Source organism: Haematobia irritans, chromosome 5, assembly GCF_050003625.1.
Source record: "Haematobia irritans isolate KBUSLIRL chromosome 5, ASM5000362v1, whole genome shotgun sequence".
NCBI lineage: Eukaryota > Metazoa > Arthropoda > Insecta > Diptera > Muscidae > Haematobia > Haematobia irritans.
In genome coordinates this window covers 67,545,713-67,568,041 of record NC_134401.1, presented here as the reverse complement: position 1 = coordinate 67,568,041, position 22,329 = coordinate 67,545,713, and the positions used below count along the sequence as shown (strand labels likewise).

General features: G+C 33.6%; 1 protein-coding gene across 1 annotated transcript in view; it reads right to left on the bottom strand.

The window, feature by feature from the left end:
• The window catches only part of mAChR-A (muscarinic Acetylcholine Receptor, A-type), a 77,386-nt gene that overhangs the window by 1,938 nt on the left and 53,119 nt on the right, over nucleotides 1-22,329 (bottom strand). The gene's annotated exons all lie outside the window — the stretch shown is intronic.

The window sequence follows — 22,329 nt, the reverse complement described above, 5'->3', positions numbered from 1 at the left end:
TGTTATTTGCTTTCAATATCATGATACAATGATTGTAAGGTAGCCTCTGTAGAACAAAAATAACAACAAAAACATAAAAGCAGCTCATCATAACGTCAAACTAAATGTCGGTAAAAAGTAAATAAGCAAATACAAAAATGTTTGTTTTGATTTTGTGTTGCTCATGAGAAATGTTTTTTTTTTGGAATAGAAAAAAATTGACCATTTTCACCATTTACCCGCTTGTTACACAGACAACACTTTCGCATTTTCCGTTTCATTTCCGAATTTCAAATACAATTTAAATTTAAGACGTTAATTCCAACAACATAATTTAAAAATGTCAACAATATTTTTGACATTATGATGAGCCGTTCAAAGTCACCTGACGGAATAAGGCTACCTTATAATCATTGTATCATGCTTTCAATATAACATGCTTTGCATATAACATTTGCTTTGTTATATGCTTTCAAACTCCAAAGAAAATGTCATTTGCCTACAATTTTGCACCTAAGATCACACTAGAAGTAAAGCATGGATTAATCTTTAGTTAGTTTTAAAATGTTCATTTTATTACAATTAATTTTTAATTCTTTATTGTTATACCAATCACCATAGAATGATGATGGTATAAATACTTGTGAAGTGACCGGACTTGTTTTTGAAACGCTCTTCAAAATGTTATTTTTCTGTCTGAACCAATATTTGTTCTTGTTATTATTTCTTGTGTACTGAAAGAGTTATTGTTTTACCGTCACTGTGTTTCCCTTCGTACACCCAAACTAATAGAGAAAAGTTTACTTGATTCAAGCCGTAGCGGTGTCAAAAGTGCGGTAAGTACGGTTTTTCTAAATCCAAGTGCGAAATGTTTAATTCAATCCTGAAAATATTAAGTACGGATTACTTCATTTTAGAAATTTTCAATCGCGTTTGTGCTTGATTCAAGCTCTATTTAATCCTAATCTGTACTTGATTCAATCCGCATTTAAGCTTAGTTTAAACCCAATTAGCGCTTAACTTGAGTCAAAATGAACTTGCTTTAAGCGGAATTAAGGCTTGGATCGATCGTTTTTATTCTTGAATATAATCCCACTATGCTTAATTTAATCCCGAACCGTATTCGATGTTATTTTATATGCGGTTGATTTTAGTGTGAATTTTACTAACCATGTACCCATGAAATAAACATTGGTTCATATATTTTTATTATATTTATATTTATAATATTTATTATTATTATTTGTTTATATCAGTACATACTTTTGTAATGAAAAGAAAATGACGTAAAATAGGACAATACTTAATACATATAATACACCTAGGTGAAAAAGTAAATACATAAATTTAAATCTGTAAATGATTCAAGTACAAAATACATTTTTTTCATAAAAACAAATGTATAACAAATAATAGAAATATAAAAAATAAGTAATAAAATACAAAATATAAAGACATATATGTATTTTTATTTACCAAGTCAGCAGAAAATTTGGACCATGAAGGAAGCAACTCAGCGGAATTCAACTTTTCGAGGTCTTGTTGCCTTAAATAGTAAGTTTGCCTCTACTTACTCATACGTCGGCCCAATCCATTGACGCTCTTTTAAAACTGAAAAATGTAAAAAGCATGGAATATATATAGAAATGCATGTTTCAAAATAATAAACTTTAATATTACTTACATTTTAAATATTGTATGTATTTACATTTTTTTAATATTTATTAATTTATCTTCCTTCTCACTTTCTTGTGAGGAGACAATAAATAGTTTGCTGTCAATTATGGTCAAAGCACACAATAATACTAAAATAATTTGGCGAACAAAATGCAAGCGAAGCCAAAAAAACACAAGCTCGAAATCGAACACACACATACACACTCACATTGCTTCACACATACACGCGAACAATAAACCAAAAACCTTTACATATTAGGGTTTCCATATGGATAATTTTCAAAAGAGAACTTTCGCTTTAAAAAAGAGAACATTTTAACTAATTCTTTATTAAATAATTAATAATTTTATTGATGTTAAAATTAAAATAATAATAGTTTCTAATGATAGAAATAACGAAATAAATATATAATAAAACAATAAAAAACAAAAAGAATCCAATTTTCTTAAAAAATAAACAAAATAAATTGACGACGACAACGTATTGGCGTATTTACGTCGTACGTTCAATTACATCTATTTCTAATTTTTTACGCTTTACGTCGAAACGTCGCAATTGTGTTCCGGCCTTTAATTTGTCAACAGATTTAACCCAGTAAACAATTAGTGGCGAACAATTGTGGCGAATTCCTATTTAATAAATAAAATTCCATCAACCTAGGATTTTTTTAAATAGAGTACATAAAGAGCACTGTTGGACATAAAAATACGGCACTAAAAAAAGAGAGTGAACAAAAAGATATGAACACAAAAAGAGAACATGTTCTCTTTAAAAGAGATGTAATGGACAGCCTGTTACATATTCTGATTTGATATGACTCATAAAGGTATATCAAGTTAAAGTTTTCTCATTTTAAGCTGTAGTCGGCTTAAGGTAGCAGACGAAATGCAAGCCAAACAACAACACTAACGCTAAAAGCCAAACATTAAATTGAAAATTCTCTGTATGTAAGAATCGAGGAGAGCAATCTTTATTTTGCGCTCTCATTAGCTAACTCTCACAGACGAATTAAGTAAAAATGTTCTTATTTTAACTCTAAACAAGCTTAAATCAAACTTTAAGTACTTGAATTGCACAAATAAGTGCACTTTGTACTTAATATGAGTATAACTTAGTATTTGCGTACTTAAAATTTTAAGTGCGGATTCAGGCTAGAAACAAGAATTTGAAACTTGATTTTAGAAGTCTACTTTTCTTTGGGTGTAGTTCCCAACAAGGTGCCTTACTGCCTAAAATTTAATGTACCAACTTCATACACATTTTACAAATTGTTTCGTGGCTTTATGATATTTTGTTGGCAGAGTCCTCTGGTGCTTCAGTTTTGCTATGACAAGACTGCATCTTCCTCTCAATTATCTTTGTTATTACTAGCGCCTAGTGTTGCCAATATTTTCCGGGCTCTTGTCCCCAAAATGGATCGCTTTTATCCCCAAAAATCCCCACTTTAATTTAAAATTCCCCATAAAAACTCCCAAGAAATTTTTGGCAAGTTTTTTGAAAAAAGTAAACGAATAGACTCTGCTGTAGAAAATCCGTAAAAAGTTATAAAGGGTGATTTGTTAAGAGCTTGATAACTTTTTTTTTTTAAAAAAACGCATAAAATTTGCAAAATCTCATCGGTTCTTTATTTGAAACGTTAGATTGGTCCATGACATTTACTTTTTGAAGATAATTTCATTTAAATGTTGACCGCGGCTGCGTCTTAGGTGGTCCATTCGGAAAGTCCAATTTTGGGCAACTTTTTCAAGCATTTCGGCCGGAATAGCCCGAATTTCTTCGGAAATGTTGTCTTCCAAAGCTGGAATAGTTGCTGGCTTATTTCTGTAGACTTTAGACTTGACGTAGCCCCACAAAAAATAGTCTAAAGGCGTCAAATCGCATGATCTTGGTGGCCAACTTACCGGTCCATTTCTTGAGATGAATTGTTCTCCGAAGTTTTCCCTCAAAATGGCCATAGAATCGCGAGCTGTGTGGCATGTAGCGCCATCTTGTTGAAACCACATGTCAACCAAGTTCAGTTCTTCCATTTTTGGCAACAAAAAGTTTGTTAGCATCGAACGATAGCGATCGCCATTCACCGTAACGTTGCGTCCAAGAGCATCTTTGAAAAAATACGGTCCAATGATTCCACCAGCGTACAAACCACACCAAACAGTGCATTTTTCGGGATGCATGGGCAGTTCTTGAACGGCTTCTGGTTGCTCTTCACTCCAAATGCGGCAATTTTGCTTATTTACGTAGCCATTCAACCAGAAATGAGCCTAATCGCTGAACAAAATTTGTCGATAAAAAAGCGGATTTTCTGCCAACTTTTCTAGGGCCCATTCACTGAAAATTCGACGTTGTGGCAGATCGTTCGGCTTCAGTTCTTGCACGAGCTGTATTTTATACGGTTTTACACCAAGATCTTTGCGTAAAATCTTCCATGTGGTCGAATAACACAAACCCAATTGCTGCGAACGGCGACGAATCGACATTTCACGGTCTTCAGCAACACTCTCAGAAACAGACGCAATATTCTCTTCTGTACGCACTGTACGCATTCGTGTGGTTGGTTTAATGTCCAATAAAGTAAACTGAGTGCGAAACTTGGTCACAATCGCATTAATTGTTTGCTCACTTGGTCGATTATGTAGACCATAAATCGGACGTAAAGCGCGAAACACATTTCGAACCGAACACTGATTTTGGTAATAAAATTCAATGATTTGCAAGCGTTGCTCGTTAGTAAGTCTATTCATGATGAAATGTCAAAGCATACTGAGCATCTTTCTCTTTGACACCATGTCTGAAATCCCACGTGATCTGTCAAATACTAATGCATGAAAATCCTAACCTCAAAAGAATCACCCTTTATAAAAAAAATTAAATTAAATAAAAATGTGCAATTTTTGTTATACCAGTTTGCGAGTTACAAAAAGATGAAGATTTCAAAACACAAAACCAGGAGACGGGTGCTCAAAATATCACCCAATGAAATATTTTTAGTTCACATGTAATTAAATTTATAGACATTTTCGTCAAAAATGGTAGATAACATTTCATGAAGTTTTTGCAAATTTTAAGTTAAATGTTTCATCGTTCATAAACTGGTGTGCTTTTACGAATATTATTCTTAAGATACGGTCAGACTACACAGAAAAAAAAGTGTCTCGTAAATTTAAGAAGATTTTTACAATAATTTATTACAAGAATTTTCCAGAATTTTAGTTCATTTTTCGTATCTTTAACGAAAATTAACTACTCGAAAGGAAATTTTACAAATTTTAAGTAGCAATCCTTTAGTTCATAACCTACAAAATACGATGGAAATTTCCTTAAAAATTTTCTTAACTAGTAGTTAAAAATTCTTTCGTCATACTATAAAACTACTTATGAAATGTAAAATACTTTCTAAATAATAAGTGTAATTTATTATAAAGAGTTTTTGTATGAGAAAATATTTTTTTACGAAAATTGAACTTGAAAGCGGATAGCAATTTCTTACTGGCAATTCCTATAGTTAATAATAGTTGGTACAACATTTCTCAATGAAATATTTTTAGTTCACATGTAATTAAATTTATAGACATTTTCGTCAAAAATGGGTAGATATCATTTCATGAAGTTTTTGCTAATTTTAAGTTAAACGTTTCATCGTTCTTATACTGATATGCATTTAAGAGTATTGTTTTTAGAGTAAATTGTGGACAGATGCGATGAACTAATGCATAGTACAGATATCTTTCTCGTCAAAGTGGAATATGTTTAATGTAAAGATGATGTTACTTGAAATTTTTTTGAGAGTGAGAGCATGCAATGCAATAATGAGAAATGGTAGCGAGTGATGGGGATGTTGTGTATATCTGAGCGTGGGGTTGTTTTTATTTTTGTTCATTCAGTGATTTGTGTGTGTGTGTGTTTTTTCTTCGCGAATGGTTTATTTGTCTGGATGAGGTGTTGTTTTCAATGAAGGCACATGTGTTTTTGTTGTTGGAGAAATGTTTTGGGTTTGCTTGGTTTTGTTTGGCATGCTTCAGTTGTACAGTTGGTGTTGGCGTGGGCTGTTGCACCTTTTAGCAAGTATGTGACAAGGGAATATAAAGGTATGGAATATTTTGTTTTTTTTTTTTGAGACATATATTGGTGTGTTAAATGAAAGTTATTAATATTTTAGCGATGAGGTGTACAATGGCGAAGTGATGATCGGTAGCTTAGAAAAAATTTATTAAGAATGTTCAATATTTAGGAAAAAATGCTGAAATGGAAAGTATATTGAAATTGTTTTATCTAATTTAGTTTTTATTATTCAATGTAAAAAAATAAATATTCAATTTCAGAGTAACTCCAGATGAATTTGGAAAATTGTTTGTTACACCTCAGCGTATAGTTTAATCATAAATAGGTAAGTGTTCTTTTTTCAATGTGGTTTTCTTTTAAAAAATAATATTCTTTATGTATATTATTATTTGCTAATTATTATTATTATTTTTTGTTGTTTTAACCAGTTTCATGTTTTTCTTTGTTGTAAAAAATATTTAATATAAGAGCAACCCCAGATGGATTCGGGCAAATTTTTATATTTCTCCTCAGCGTATAGTTTAATAGAGAAGTGGTAAGTTTTCTTTTAAAAATTGGCTTTCTTTTCACTAGAATATTTACATTTTTATGACCATTTTATTATCAAAATTACAGGTTTTTAATACCTTATTTTAGTATTACTTTAAGCAAATATTTTTGGAATCCAATTTAATACTTTTAATGTAAAAAACAAATATTTAATTTCAGAATAACAATTTGGAAACATTTTTATGAATTGGTAAGCTTTCTTTAACATTCTTTTAACCAGAATATTTACTTTTTTATGCATATTATTTCTTTAATTAGATTTTTTGGAAACCAATTTAATGTTTTTTATTTAATGTAAAATATTTAATTTCAGAGTAACCTCAAATTAATTTCGATAACTTTTTAACCTCAGCGTACATTGTAATAGAGAATTGGTAAGTTTTATAATAAAACTTTGGCTTTCTTTTAACAAGAATATTTATTTATTATGTCCTTCACATCGATAACAACACAATTTTATGAGTTAATATATTACTTAATTCATTATTTCTCTAATTGTTTCAGGTACAAACTTTATGAGGTACGTTTATCTAAGAAAAGTTGAATTCCTTACACCATTTAATAAAATGCCCCCAGATATGGTAAGTTATAAGCTTATTTAAAGAGCTAAAAATTTATATTTTATTACATGTTAATTTTTAACAATTTTCATTATTCCTTCCATTTTTTTCAGCAAGATATGTGAAAAATATACTTACGATGAATAAAAAACTAAGGAAAAGTCAAAATGTCCAAAAAGCGAGTTAAAATAAACTACTTTCTTGTTCCACGTGGTCATAATTTTTATTCACAAAAACATTGTATTAAGAACTTTCATCATAAGTTTTTATAGTAAAGTACATTTGCTTAAAGAAAGTTTAATTTTATTGTATGAAAATTTTCATAATAGTAAAACGGTTTGTTGTTCCTTTAATTATTTAATTTCTCTGTACTGTGGATTGATTGATTTAAAAATAGTTTAGTCGTTGACATTTTAAAGAGACTGTTAACCAATCTTTATTATCGGGTTTGCCAAAAAATTAGCAAGTAAACCAAAATAATACTGGCTTTTTAACTTGGTAGGGGTATATACATCTTATGGTGTTGTAAAAATGAACTAAAATACAATGTTATGGATTAACTAAAATTTAAGAGAATTATAAACTAGACAAGTTGAAATAAATCTTAAGGGCTAAATCATGGTCAATATTACTACAGTTTAGTTCATTTTGCAATGGAAAAGGGTTCACTGTTTTTTCAGTGTAGTCAAATATTTGACACGAATGTGTTTGATCGAATTTGTTTCAAACAGAACTTGATTGACACAAAGTTTTATTTGCGGTCACACTGCGTTCAAATATTTGACAGTTTTTATTTGATCAAACACGTTCAAAAAAAAGTTAGGGAAAACAAGTTTGACCTGTGTTCACACTATGGCAAATATTTTCTTGCAACAAAAGTTTGATCAAACCATCAAAATGGATAACTTTGTTTGACCAAATGTTTTTGAGCACTGATGTGACATAAATAAAGCTAGTTAATTGGGAATAAGACGGAACTAATTAAAATATCGATATCCAAGTGTACATTAAGAAAAATTACAACGAAATTAAATAAATACTTTATTCCAATAAAAAATATTTCATTTATGAAAAAGCTTTAGCTAATGCCTTGTGGCGGAGCACAATGTTAGAAAACAAAGCATTTTTATGCAATTTCGTAAAAGTGCATTTATGATTTATCGGTCGATACATACATATTAGAGATATAGGAAATTTTGAGTCATTCTTGTGGTGATTTTACAAGGAAAATCGTAGTATTTTGGTCTTATTTGAAGAACATATATATTGGGTCTTTATCTAAATCTGAACCGATATGGATAAATCTGAACTGATTTCTTGTGCAAAATTTCAAATAGATTGGATTTAACCTGTGACCTAGACTTTAATTACAAAAATGTGTTCACAGACAATCGGACATGGTTAGATCGGCTCAGATTCCGACACTGAGCAATATTGTAAAAGACTCTATGTGTCTATCTCTTCTCCTTCCATATGCACTAATTTATAATACCCTGTTTGGCACAGGGTGTAAAAAAATAAAAATATTTTTTTACAACACAGTGGTAAATATTAAACTGCACAAATTGTACACGCAAAAAAATAATTCTTTCCTCCCAAACGAAATTTTAGACAAAGTTCGTTTCTCATTTGCTTTTCGATGAAAGGAAGTGTATTTGGAAGAAAAGTATATACTTTTTGTGATAAACGTTTATTCTTTTCCAGGATGTAAAAACAATTTCATAAAGACTAACTGAAAAAAGTTTTTTTTTCTGGCTAATTGCATTTTCCCTCACATCTTTCTCACTTCCACGAAGTTTTTTTAGTTCTTTAGCACCTTTTTCTGTAATACAAACAATGTAGAAGAAATTATACGATTTTATAAATTTTTAAAATTTTTTTTACCTTTCGCCTGGACGGAGAATGGAACCGCGGACCATGCAATTTGTAAGCCAACACACTATCCACTGAGCTATGTAGCCGTTATTGTCATCAATAGACAATTACCCATATAAGTTATATTTATATAGCATAGCTTGCGGCGCCCACGAGCCGATTAAACAAAGTTTATTTCACAGAAAAATACATTTAGTTGGGCACCATGGAGCAGTGGTTGCTACGTCTGACTTGCATGCCAAGGGTCGTGGGTTCGATCCCTGCTTCGACCAAAGTTTTTTTGTTTACATATATTCCAGATATGTTAGGAAGATTCCGAAAAATTGTTCAACATTACATTGTAGTATATTAAATTTTAAACTGTAAAATGTGTCTTATTAAAGACCTAAAGTCAGAAAAGAACAGTGTTTGATATAAACGAAATGGACTGTGTTGTTGGTTCAAAAATAACTTTTTTTATTAAAAAAATTAACATTTTGTAACAAACGATTTTTTTTGGTGATAAAAGTGTATACTTTTCGAAGCAATTCAAAAAACTCTAACAAAAGAAAAACGTTTTCGGTACACGTTTTCCAAACGTTTTTTTTCTTTGCGTGTAGAGGTGTGCAATATTTTACTCATGGTCACGAACATCTAGGACGAAAGATTTTTACTCACGCACGATATTTTTGGTACGAGTCACTTTCACGAACCCTCACTCAGACAAATCTTTTAAAGGATCACGTCCGCACACCCTCAAGTGTAAAAATTTTATTCACGCATACTCACGATCAGAAATGTCGTTATTCACGAAATCTCTGTAAAGTCTCATGCATACTCGTGGTTCAAGAAAATTCTCTCGACTTAGAAATTATCGCCTCACAAAAGAAATATACGTTATTAGTTTTATGGTCAATCATATTCTTGTCAGAATAATTTAGCTGGTGAATCTGGCTGACAACGTAAGCAATGAAATCGAGATTATTATTAAGCTTTTAATATCATATGTGTGGCTAAAATTGTAAGCGAATTCAATTGGTAAGCGTGAGTGCATTTCTTTATTACTTACGCTCACACATGACCTTTTTACACACACACTCAAGCTGTTGCCATAAGCACAATTTACGTAGGTAACAAAAATTTTGTGTCACGTACAGACCTTAAATAAAATATACTCCTGGACGTACAAAATTTTAATCATATCTTCCATATCAATGAACCGTCAAATATTCACATAAATACTCCTATCACCCACATTTTACCCATATGGGATTGATTCCACAAATCGCTGCCTTCCACATATAGAGCATAACCATCTTTTATCAAAAACATGCATCTTTTCCATTAAAATAAAACAACTTATATTTTTGTTTGGCCGTGTTTGCTCTTGCAAAATTTTTGTAAGATCAAATAAATATTTGACGGAATGTGGCGTAAATATTTGCCATATGGTGGTCACACTATGATCAAACATGGTAAATATTTATTTGATGTCAAACATCTTTCTTTGCCGAAAATCGGCTGTTTTGCTGTTTGCTTCAAACAAAAGTTTGTTGGTCAGACTATGGCAAAGAAATATCCCAATAAACACAGGATGAGCGTTTTTCAAATGCAACAACTTTTCAGTTTGAGGATAAATATAATTTTCAACATAAATTCAACTTGACTTGAAATAGCTCATCTTCAATACATCTTCAAATTGTTTGCGAATTACTTCCAATTTGCCAAAATGTTGACGAAATCTTTGAAAAGGTGTTGAAGATAATATGAGAAAACTTTGACAAAACACTACCCTAAAATGCAACGAAAAAACCATGTGGTTTTCAATACTTATTTGTGCAACGAAGTTCGTGGTCAAGTGGAAGAAATAAAAAAATGGAAAATTTTAGACAAATAACTGAATTTGCTCCAAATAGTTTATAATAATAGGTAAGTGAAAATAAAAAATGAAATAAAATTTGAAGAAAGTCACTAAATGTATATCTCTTTGCAGAAAACTAAAATTATGGATTCTACGTTCTTGAAAACATTAAAAAGCTGACCGATGAAAAAATGGTGGACAATTAACTGGATCTGCTTCAAATAGTTTATAATAATTGGTACGTCAATATGAAAAATTAAATCAACACTTTAGAGAAGTCACTAAATTTAAATCTCTTCGCAGAAAACTAAAATCTTTGGATGCTACATTCTTGCAAACATTAAGAAGCTGACCAATGAAAAATGAGTTTCCAGAAACATTACAAGTGCAACCAATTAAAATTGTTAAAAACAACAAATTGTTGAAATTAACAACTTCTGCATGAAAATGCGCATCACATCGTCAGTTTAATTCATATGCTATTATCAGTTTAAAATGGATATTTTGTGAATTCCTTCTGCTGGAAATCAATTCTAACACGCGGTCCAGTATGTTCCTAATTTCAAATTGCTCGCATGTTAATAAATTTTAAGGCTTTTTTATGACACCAAAAGGAAGGAAATCGAATTATCAATGCAAAAGTGTTTACTAATAATGTTCAAGATATTTAAAGTTTTGTTGTTTTTTTTTTTGTTCTTATTTGTTGGTATTGTGGTGTATCATGTAGTGTAGTGTATTATTATATATTTTATTTTGATGAAAATGAATAAATTTAAAAAAAATTCATAGAATTTTGGCTTTGACTTTCAATTTGAAGTGGGGATATCATTCATACAAATTTAGGTTGAAAAGTATTTACAACGATGTTAATTTTGAATTTGACTCGCATCGAAAATTGTTTGACAAATTATTGAGTAGCGATGCATTTCAATTTGAGGATAACACTTGAGATATTATTGCTAATGTGTTGAATTTCACTGTTGAGGGTAATGTCTGTTTTTTGTTGAGAACGCGATTTTCTCAACAATTTCTCAACTTGAATATTACCCTAATCCTTTAAAAAAATGTTTGAAAATTTGTTGAAATTTACCATTTTTCAAACGTTTGTGTTTATTGGGATTTGACAGTTTTGATCAAATATTTGACTAGTCTGACCGTAGCTTAACTTGAGTTTTGTTTGAGTGAGAGTAATGCATTAATGAGAAATGGTAGCGAGAGCTGGGTATGTTGTGTATATATGAGCGTGGGGTTGTTTTTATTTTTGTTCATTTCGTGGTTTGTGTGTGTTTGTTATACGCGGATGGTTTATTTGGCTGGATGAGGTGTTGTTTTCAATAAAGGCACATGTGTTTTTGTTGTTGTAGGAATAGTTGGGGGTTTGCTTGGTTTTGTTTGGCATGATTCAGTTGTATAGTTGGCGTTGGCGTGGGTTGTTGCATCTTTTAAGCAGGTATGCAACAAGGGAATATAAAGGCATGGAATATTTTCAATTTTTGAGACATATATTGGTGTTTGTTTATTAAACCTTTTAAATGAAAGTTATTTTAATATATTATCGGTAGTTTAGAAAAAAGTTATTAAGAATATTTAGGAAAATATGTTGAAAGTGTATTGAAATTTTTATTATTCAATGTAAAAAATTAATTTTCAATTCCAGATGAATTTGGAACATTTTTGTTATATCAAGTGTAGTCATAAATTGGTAAGTATTTTTATACCCTGCGCCACACTGTGGAACCGGGTATTATAAGTTAGTGCATATGTTTGTAACACCCAGAAGGAGACGAGATAGACACATGGTGTCTTTGGCAATAATGCTCAGGTTGGGTCCCTGAGTCGATATAACCATGTCCGTCTGTCCGTCCGTCTGTCTGTGAACACATTTTTGTGATCAAAGTCTAGGTCGCAATTTAAGTCCAATCGCCGATATGCACTAATATGGACCAAGCAGCCAGAGTTTTACACCGATTTACTTGAAATTTTGTACAAACATAACACTTAGTCGTATAGTCAAGTGTGCAAAATTTGATTGAAATCGGTTCAGATTTAGATATAGCTCCCATATATATCTTTCGCCCGATATGGACTCATATGGCCCCAGAAGCCAGATTTTTGGCCGAATTTGGTTGAAATTTTGCACTAGGAGTACAATTAGTAGTATAGTCAAGTGTGCAAAATTTGATTGAAATCGGTTCAGATTTAGATATAGCTCCCATATATATCTTTCGCACGATATGGACTAATATGGTCCTAAAAGCCAGAGTTTTGGCCCCATTTGGTTGAAATTTTGCACAGGGAGTAGATATAGCTCCCATATATATTGTTACGAATTTGATAATTATAGATATAAGTTTATTTAAATTAGTTTCCGTTAATTTAAAATTTCAAATTGTAACGATAAAATTTCGCTATCACTTGTTGGAGTCATCTATTCATTTTCTAGTATTTTCCTGAATTTCTTTTATGTTCTTTTGTTTGCTTATCGAAATGTTAGTTCTTACTCTCTCATAGAATAGCAACCCCTTTGCTTTGTTATTTTGCATTCCCATTTCATCTCATTGTCTATTGTCATTATTGTTGTTGTTGTAGTAATGCGAGCATATATCTATGTGAGTGTGTATGTGTTTGGCAGCCACCAGACGAACAACTTAATGGTCGTAGATCCTTCTAGCATTGTCTAAGAATGTTCTGGCGTTGCCAGAATATTGTAGTGCTACCAGAATGTTCTCGTATTGTCACACCGTCATATATAAAAGCGCTCGCATGCTGCTAACGAGTCAGTCTTAATTAAAGCGTCAAACGAATAACTTCAGTGTGAACGAATTGTAAAGTGTGAAGTCATAGTAAATAAATTGTAGATTGTCGTTATTTAAAAGAACTGTGTTTTAATTGTCGGGTAATTAAAAACGCCTAAATATAAAAACGTAACAATTGGTGTCAGAAGTGGGATAACGGAAAAAAATCTACAATGAAGTTTAATGAGCTTCGTGTGGAAGACTTAAAAAAGGAATTGAGCAAACTGGAGCTGCCGACAACAGGCAATAAGGCCCAGCTTCAAAAGCGTCTACTGGAAGAGTTTGAACGGCGTAATATGGACATTGCGACGCATGAGTTTGATTATAAGGAAGACATTGATGAAGACATCGTCAATACAAGCAGTGTAGAAACTCCATCTGTGGCTTCGAGTGTTGTGGATTACACATCAATGCTCAATGTTTTGAGCAAAATGATGGAAGAAAACTCTAGAAAAATCATGGATGAGAATTCTAGAAAAATGGAAGAAAATTCTAGAAAAATGGAAGAAAATTCTAGAAAATTGCTGAAAGAAATGCCCTACAAATGGAAGCAAATTCTAGAAAAATAGAAGAAAATTCTAGAAAATTGGAAGAAAAATTCGACGAAAATTCTAGAATTGTCAACGAAAAATTACAACAAATTTCTGAAGGCATGGAGAAACGTGTGGACCATATAGAAAATCAAATTGTGGAATTGGATAAGAAAGTTCTTTCCGTGGATGAGAAAATTATGGTTCATGATGAGAAGTTTCTGCACATCGAGAAAAAAATGTCAGAGCTGGAAATTAAAGATGGTCCAGTGCGCGTCATCGAGGGCTCAAAAATCAAAACTCCTGTTTTCGATGGCTCAACGTCATTTGATGTCTTCAAATTTCAATTCGAAATGGTTGCTTGTAGAAATTTGAGGAATGACGCAATTGAAATGACTGATAAAGCAATTGAACTTCTATTGGCATTAAAGGGCAATGCTGCTGATGTGATGCAAAGCATTCCCGCTGCTTCTAGAAATAACTATAATGAAGTAATAGCGGCACTTCAACGCAAGTATGGTGGAGAGCACAAGCAGGACATCTTCAGAATGGAATTGAGAGGAAGAATCCAGAAATCGAATGAAACCCTACAAGATTTCGCAACAGAAGTTGAGCGGCTAGTGCTTTTGACATACCCAGGTGAGAGTCATCCTCTTGTGGACCGCATCAAGATTGAAACCTTCGTCAATGGAATTCGAGACCCAGATATAAAATGTGCAACATATGCGTCACAAAAGGCTACATTCGCTGAAACAGTAACATTCGCACTTGCACAGGAGACTGCGAGATTGCTAGCGCGGCATCAAATTCACAAGGTACGTAAAGTAGAGACAGAGTGTGATGAATCAAAGTCCGTTATTGAGTCGATGAAAGAGGCCATGAAGCAGGCAATGCAAGAAATGAAGCAAGAGGCAAATAAATCCCGGATCAAATGCTATAACTGTGATAAGCCGGGACATCTAGCTCGAGAATGCAAAGCACGACGCAAACGGTCAAGGTCCACATCACCATCTCCATTAAACAATAGCCATAAGAAGGTGACCCCACAGTCAAGTGAGTCACCTTTAAACTAAATCGAGCTAGTTCAGCGGGGCAAGAGCTGGCTCCCACAGACGATGGCCCCACCATCTCCATAGCAATAGTTCAACAGAAAAATAACAATTTAACTATTGCGGGTGTTATTAATGGCGACAAGCGTACTTTGACGTTGGATACTGGTGCATCAAAGTCTATCATTAGATCTGATTTAGTAAAAGGAAAAGTTACACCACTGATTGGAGTCAAGCTACGCACGGCTACAGGGGAACCCGCAACCGTATATGGAAAGGTCACCGTAAAATTAACTATTGCTAACAAATCCGTTACTTATGATTTCATTGTGGCCGATATAGTAGACGAAGTTATAATTGGAGCGGATTTCATGATTGCTTTTGGTCTCAATCTGGATATGAAGCGTCGTGTAATGACATGGTGCGATACCGAAATAACGGTAAACGTGGGATACGACGAGAATACACCTGTCAGACGTTTGACAACGAGCCAGTCAGAGTCTATACCACCGAATGCCGAAGCAATTATATGGGTTTCTATGGATGGAGATTGTGAAGTCGGCCAATTGTGGGTTGTTGAACCAGCAGAAAACAAAAGCAACAACATCTTGATAGCAAATGCCCTGGTAACAACGAACGAAGAGAGACTAATACCAGTTCGTGTCTTGAACTTGTCTGACAATCATGAGCAAATTGTAAAATTTTCTGATATTGGAAAATGTACACCAGCCGAGGCAATAGTCAATTTGGAAGGCAACTCATTAAAGACACATGGAGCAGTGATAAAACATCTAGAAGGGTATTTCGAGGCTTGGACACGTCATCTATCGCCGTCAGAGAGAAATAAAGCCAAGCAATTGTTGTGGAAAAACGCCTCTGCTTTTGCTTCTGAAAAGGGAAATCAAGGAAGAACATCTGTAGTGAAACATGAAATTAAAACCGCAGAAGAAAGGCCCATAAAACAGGCACCACGAAGTGTTCCCCTGGGAAAAAGAGACGAAGTTCAAAAGCTCATAAAGGAAATGGCGGAGAGTGGAGTGATCGAGCCATCATCAAGTCCTTGGTGTTCCCCAGTTGTGCTGGTCAAAAAGAAAGATGGAAGTACCCGATTCTGCGTGGACTACAGAAAACTGAATGATGTCACCAAAAAGGACAGTTATCCGCTTCCACGCATTGATGACACGTTGGACACACTAGCCGGAACAACATGGTTTTCTACGCTTGATTTGCAGAGTGGATATTGGCAAGTAGAGATCGCCGAGAAAGACAAGGAAAAGACGGCTTTTGGCGTTAATGGCGGTCTCTGGCAATTCAATGTAATGCCGTTCGGGCTCTGCAACGCTCCGGCTACCTTCGAAAGATTGATGGAGCGGGTACTGAAGGGGTTACACTGGAAATCGTGCTTGATATACTTGGACGACATCATAGTGATGGGCAAAACATTTGACGAGCACCTTAAGAACTTGAAAGACGTTATCCAGCAATTGTCAGCCGCTGGTCTACGCCTTAACGCAAAGAAATGCTCCCTTTTCCAGCGGGAATTTAAATACCAGGGTCATCAAGTGACTGCAGAGGGCATATCCACCGATGAAGACAAAATCCAAGCTGTCAGAGATTGGCCACGACCCCGAAATCTCCACGAATTAAGAAGTTTCCTTGGGTTATGTACATATTACCGACGATTCGTCCCAAACTTCGCCAGCATCGCCGCTAGTCTCCATAAATTGACGCAAAAAGGTCAGAAGTTCCAGTGGAGCGACGAACAGGAGGATTCATTCCAACATTTAAAAGAACGATTATGTTCAGCTCCTGTTCTAGCGTATCCTATTCCGGGCGAAAGATTTGTTTTGGATACAGATGCTAGCGCGCATGGTATTGGAGGTGTGCTATCCCAAAAGATAGACGGCAAGGAGAAGGTCATCGGATATTTCAGCCGAACGTTGTCCAAGCCCGAAAAGAACTACTGTGTAACGCGACGAGAGCTGCTAGCCGTCATAGAGAGTGTAAAACATTATCATAAATATTTGTATGGACAACACTTCTTGCTAAGGACTGATCACTCAGCTCTACGATGGTTGCTTCAATTCGAGAATCCGGAAGCTCAACTGGCACGTTGGATCGAGAGGCTCCAGAGCTTTGATTTCAGTATCGAGCATAGAAAAGGTGGAAAACACGGTAACGCTGACGATTTGTCAAGTCGACCTTGCAGTATAGAATGCAAGCACTGCTCGAAAGCTGAACATAAGGAGGAGATTGTTGATATTCGGCTGTTACACATCGAATCTGGAGTGGACTGGCCAACAGAACAGCGTAAAGATCCCATTTTGAACAAAATTATTTCGGCAAAGGAAGAGAACAAGAAGCCCAGTAAGAAAGACATCGCAGCCGAAAGTCCACTTATGAAATCATACTGGGCTCAATGGGATAGTTTAGTTCTAGCCAATGGATCCCTGCAACGTAAATGGGAAAGCGAAGATGGCAAGAGCAGCCGAAATTTGATCATCGTTCCAGGTTCCAAAATAAGAGACGTTTTGGCGGAGTTCCATAATGGTCCCAGTGGAGGTCATCTGGGAATAACCAAAACCGCCGATAAAGTGAAGCAACGATTCTACTGGGTTGGATGCCAGAAATCAATTGCTGAATGGGTAGCCAATTGCGAGAAGTGCATGAAGGCGAAAGGTCCAACAAGGAAAAGTCGAGGTCCTATGCAAGAATATAGACCAGGAGCCCCGTTTGAAAGAATAGCAATGGACGTGGCAGGCCCTTTCCCAGTAAGTGATTCTGGAAACCGTTATGTCCTTGTGGTCATGGATTACTTCAGCAAATGGCCGGAGGTGTACGCAATTCCAAACCAAGAGGCAAAAACGATTGTGGATGTGGTCAACAAAAACTGGATATGTCGCTACGGTGTGCCGTCCGAGATTCACTCAGACCAGGGAAGAAATTTTGAATCGGCCATATTCAAAGAGATGTGTGAATCCCTTGGTATCAAAAAAACGAGGACTACACCATTACATCCACAATCCGATGGCATGGTAGAAAGGTTTAATCGCACTCTGGAAGAACATCTTCGAAAAGTAGTGGACAACGACCAGAGGGACTGGGACGAGCATATACCAAAGTTTTTGCTGTCGTATAGATCTGCCATTCATGATTCCACCTCTCGAACACCGGCCAATGTTCTATTCGGAACTGAGTTGAAATTGCCTGGAGATCTGATATTCGGCGCTAAACCTAATGAGCTCGCCATGGAAGAAAACAGAAACGACATCCCAAACACTTTCGGTGAAGTTCACGAATCAGTGCGCAACAAAATAAAAATGGTCAGCAACAGAATGAAGGCGAGATACGATCGTGCTGTAAATACTGAGGGCTTCCAAGAAGAAGAATTGGTTCTGCTATTTAACCCGCAACGAAAGAAAGGATTGTGTCCTAAACTGCAAACACAGTGGGAAGGCCCATACAAAGTCATCAAGAAGATCAATGATGTTGTATACCGGATTCAGAAGGACGACAGCCCTAGATCAAAGATGAAAGTTGTACATCTGGAACGATTGGCTCCTTACGGAACAGGTTCTGTGCCTGCTCGGGACGAACAGGCTTAAGCGGGAGCCAGTGTTACGAATTTGATAATTATAGATATAATTTTATTTAAATTAGTTTCCGTTAATTTAAAATTTCAAATTGTAACGATAAAATTTCGCTATCACTTGTTGGAGTCATCTATTCATTTTCTAGTATTTTCCTGAATTTCTTTTATGTTCTTTTGTTTGCTTATCGAAATGTTAGTTCTTAATCTCTCATAGAATAGCAACCCCTTTGCTTTGTTATTTTGCATTCTCATTTCATCTCATTGTCTATTGTCATTATTGTTGTTGTTGTAGTAATGCGAGCATATATCTATGTGAGTGTGTATGTGTTTGGCAGCCACCAGACGAACAACTTAATGGTCGTAGATCCTTCTAGCATTGTCTAAGAATGTTCTGGCGTTGCCAGAATATTGTAGTGCTACCAGAATGTTCTCGTATTGTCACACCGTCATATATAAAAGCGCTCGCATGCTGCTAACGAGTCAGTCTTAATTAAAGCGTCAAACGAATAACTTCAGTGTGAACGAATTGTAAAGTGTGAAGTCATAGTAAATAAATTGTAGATTGTCGTTATTTAAAAGAACTGTGTTTTAATTGTCGGGTAGTTAAAAACGCCTAAATATAAAAACGTAACAATATCTTTCGCCCCATTTGCACTTATATGGATCCAGAAGCCAGAGTTTTATCCCGATTAGCTTGAAATTTTGCACAAGGAGTACAATTGGTAGTATAGTCATGTGTGCCAAATTTGGTCAAAATACCAACATTTTCCTTGTTAAATCGCCACTGCTTAGTCGAAAAGTTGTAAAAATGACTCTAATTTTCCTAAACTTCTAATACATATATATCGAGCGATAAATCATAAACAACTTTTGCGAAGTTTCCTTAAAATTGCTTCAGATTTAAATGTTTCCTATATATTTTTGTTTACTAACATTGTGTTCCAACCTAGTGCATTAGCCGACTTAAATTTTGAGTCTATAGATTTTGTAGACGTCTATCAAATTCTGTCCAGATCGAGTGATATTTAAATGTAATTGGGACAAACCTTTATATATAGCCCCCAATAATTTGACTGATGTGATATCGAAAATTTAGATCTACAAAGTGATGCAGGGTATAATATAGTCGGTCCAGCCCTACTTTAGACTTACTTGTTTTTAATATGGCTTTATTTTAAAAATAATATTTTTTATGTATATTTTTGGATACCAGTTTAATGTTTTTCGTTGTTGTAAAAACAATATTTAATTTCAGAGCAACTCCAGATAGATTCGAACAAATTTAAAAAATTGAGAATTGGTAAGTTTTCTTTTCAAATTGGCTTTTTTTCAACTAGAACATTTACCTTTTAATCATCAAAATTACAGGTTTTGAATACCTTATTTTAGTATTTCTTTAACCAAATTTTTAGGAATTATTATTATTATATATTTTTAATGTAAAAAACAAATATTTAATATCAAAATAACCCCTTAAAATTTGGAAAAATTTTAAGTACTCCTTTGCTTGTAATTTAATAGTGAATTGGTAAGGATTCTTTAACTTTTTTATTTTTCATTTCATTTCATTCATCGTGAGCGAAACTTGAATTTATTTTCTTATTCAATTTGGTTTTAATTAGTATAAAACAAAAATTCATAAAACTGTCGAATTAGTATAACTTAAATTTACCATTTGCCAATAGACTAAAGTGCATTTTAAATCGAAAATGAAATTACGTTTCGTCATTTTGACGAATGATGACTATCTAGGGTTAACCAGAATATTTGGTTCTTTATGCATATTATTATTTTTTTCATTAGATTTTTTGGAAACCTATTTAATAATTTTTTTAATGTAAAAAATAAATATTTAATTTCAGAGTAACCCAAATAAATTTGGACAACTTTTTATATTTCCCCTCAGCGCACAATTTAATAGAGAATTGGTAAGTTTTATATTAAAACTTTTGCTTTCTTTCAACTAGAATATTTATTTTATTATATCCTTCACATCGATAACAACACAGTTTTATGAGTTTATATAGAAAACTTCATTATTTCTCTAATTGTTTCAGGTACAAATTTTATGAGATACGTTTTCCAAAGAAAAGTTGAATTCCTTACACCATTTGATAAAATTCCCCCAAATATGGTAAGTTACAAGCTAAAATGATGAATTAAAAAAATATATTTCATTGCATGGTGTAATTTTTAACAATTTTCATTATTGCTTCCATTTTTTCCAGCAAGATATGTGAAAAAATTACCTACGATGAATAAAAAAAGGATAAGTCAAAATGTCCAAACAGCGAGTTCAAATGAACTACTCTCTGTTCCACATGGTCATAATTTTTATTCACAAAAAACATTGTATTAAGAACTTTCATCATAAGTTTTTATAATAAAGTACTTTTGCTTAAAGAAAGTTTAATTTTTAAAATTTTCATAATAGTAAAACGGTTTGTTGTTCCTTTAATTATTTAATTTCTCTGTACTGTGGAATGATTGATTTAAAAATAGTTTAGTCGTCGACATTTTAAAGAGACTGTTAATCATTTTTTATTATCGGGTTTTCAAAAAAATAAGCAAGTAAACCAAAATAATACTGACTCTTTAACTTGGCAGGGGTATATAAATCTTATAGTGTTGTAAAAATGAACTAAAATACAATGTTATAGATGAACTAAAATTTAAGAGAATTATAAACTAGACAAGTTGAAAAAAATCTTAAGGGCTAAATCATGGTCAATATTACTAAAGTTTAGTTCATATTGCAATGGAAAAGGGGTTCACTGTTTTTTCAGTGTACTCTATATGTACGGGATATATTTTCAAAATCAGTGATGCACGCAGATGAGTCCTTACGAAATAATTTCACAATAGTAAAAAATTTCTTAGGAAAAAGAGTAAATTGTAAAGAAGCTCTTGGGCCACCCAAATAAATTCCGTGGAATAAATAGGAGGAAAGTTTTTTTATTTTTGAGAATCTCTGTACTTCTTTAAGCCTTTTTTTAAACATGTAGAAGTAAAGAATTCCATCTAAACCATAGTTCTTACTCTGATATTTATACTGAACAGATTTCGAAAATTCCCCACAAAAGTCCCCAAATTTGTGGAAATTCTCCACCAAATCCCCAACTCAAAAATGTTGTCCCCATCCACGAAAAAATATCCCCGAAACTCCCAAACACTTGCAACACTGTTAGCCCCACAGCGCCTGCGAGATTTGCAACAACAATCTCTTATGCTTAGTACTAAGTTCGTTTCTGCGAAAAACGAATATCTTCATCTATCTCCGTAAATAGGGTCTCAAACCCAGGGATGTTAACTTATTTATGCGAAATAATATGCCTGCCTATTTTTTCGTGCGAAAAATCCAGGGTTGTATAAATATGTGTCTGGAAATGCTCAAAACAAAGATTTCGCATTTATTCCGCGCTAACGTTTTTTATATGGAGTATAACAGTTTGTCGTGCGAAAACGTGATCTTAGTACTAGGCTTTAGTGAGAACACTAACCTAACTCCGCGTCGTGTTAACTTTGAATCCCCACAGCGTGTAGCAATGCTAATCATAGACCTTATAATACATAGATGAGCCATGGGTGTCAAACTATGTTTGACAGTTCCGAAGATTAAGAATAAACGAGAAAAATAAGAACACGCTTACAATCTCTTTCGTTTTCCTTTTTGTACTTTGCCAACTTTACACAAAATTAGAACGTTTATGATGCAACTGAGGATTTATAAATAAATTAATATATTAAAAGTTCATATTTGAACAAAAAATTGTGACCAAAACCACGAAAATACGAAATTAATTTTGAGCAGCATTGCTCTTTA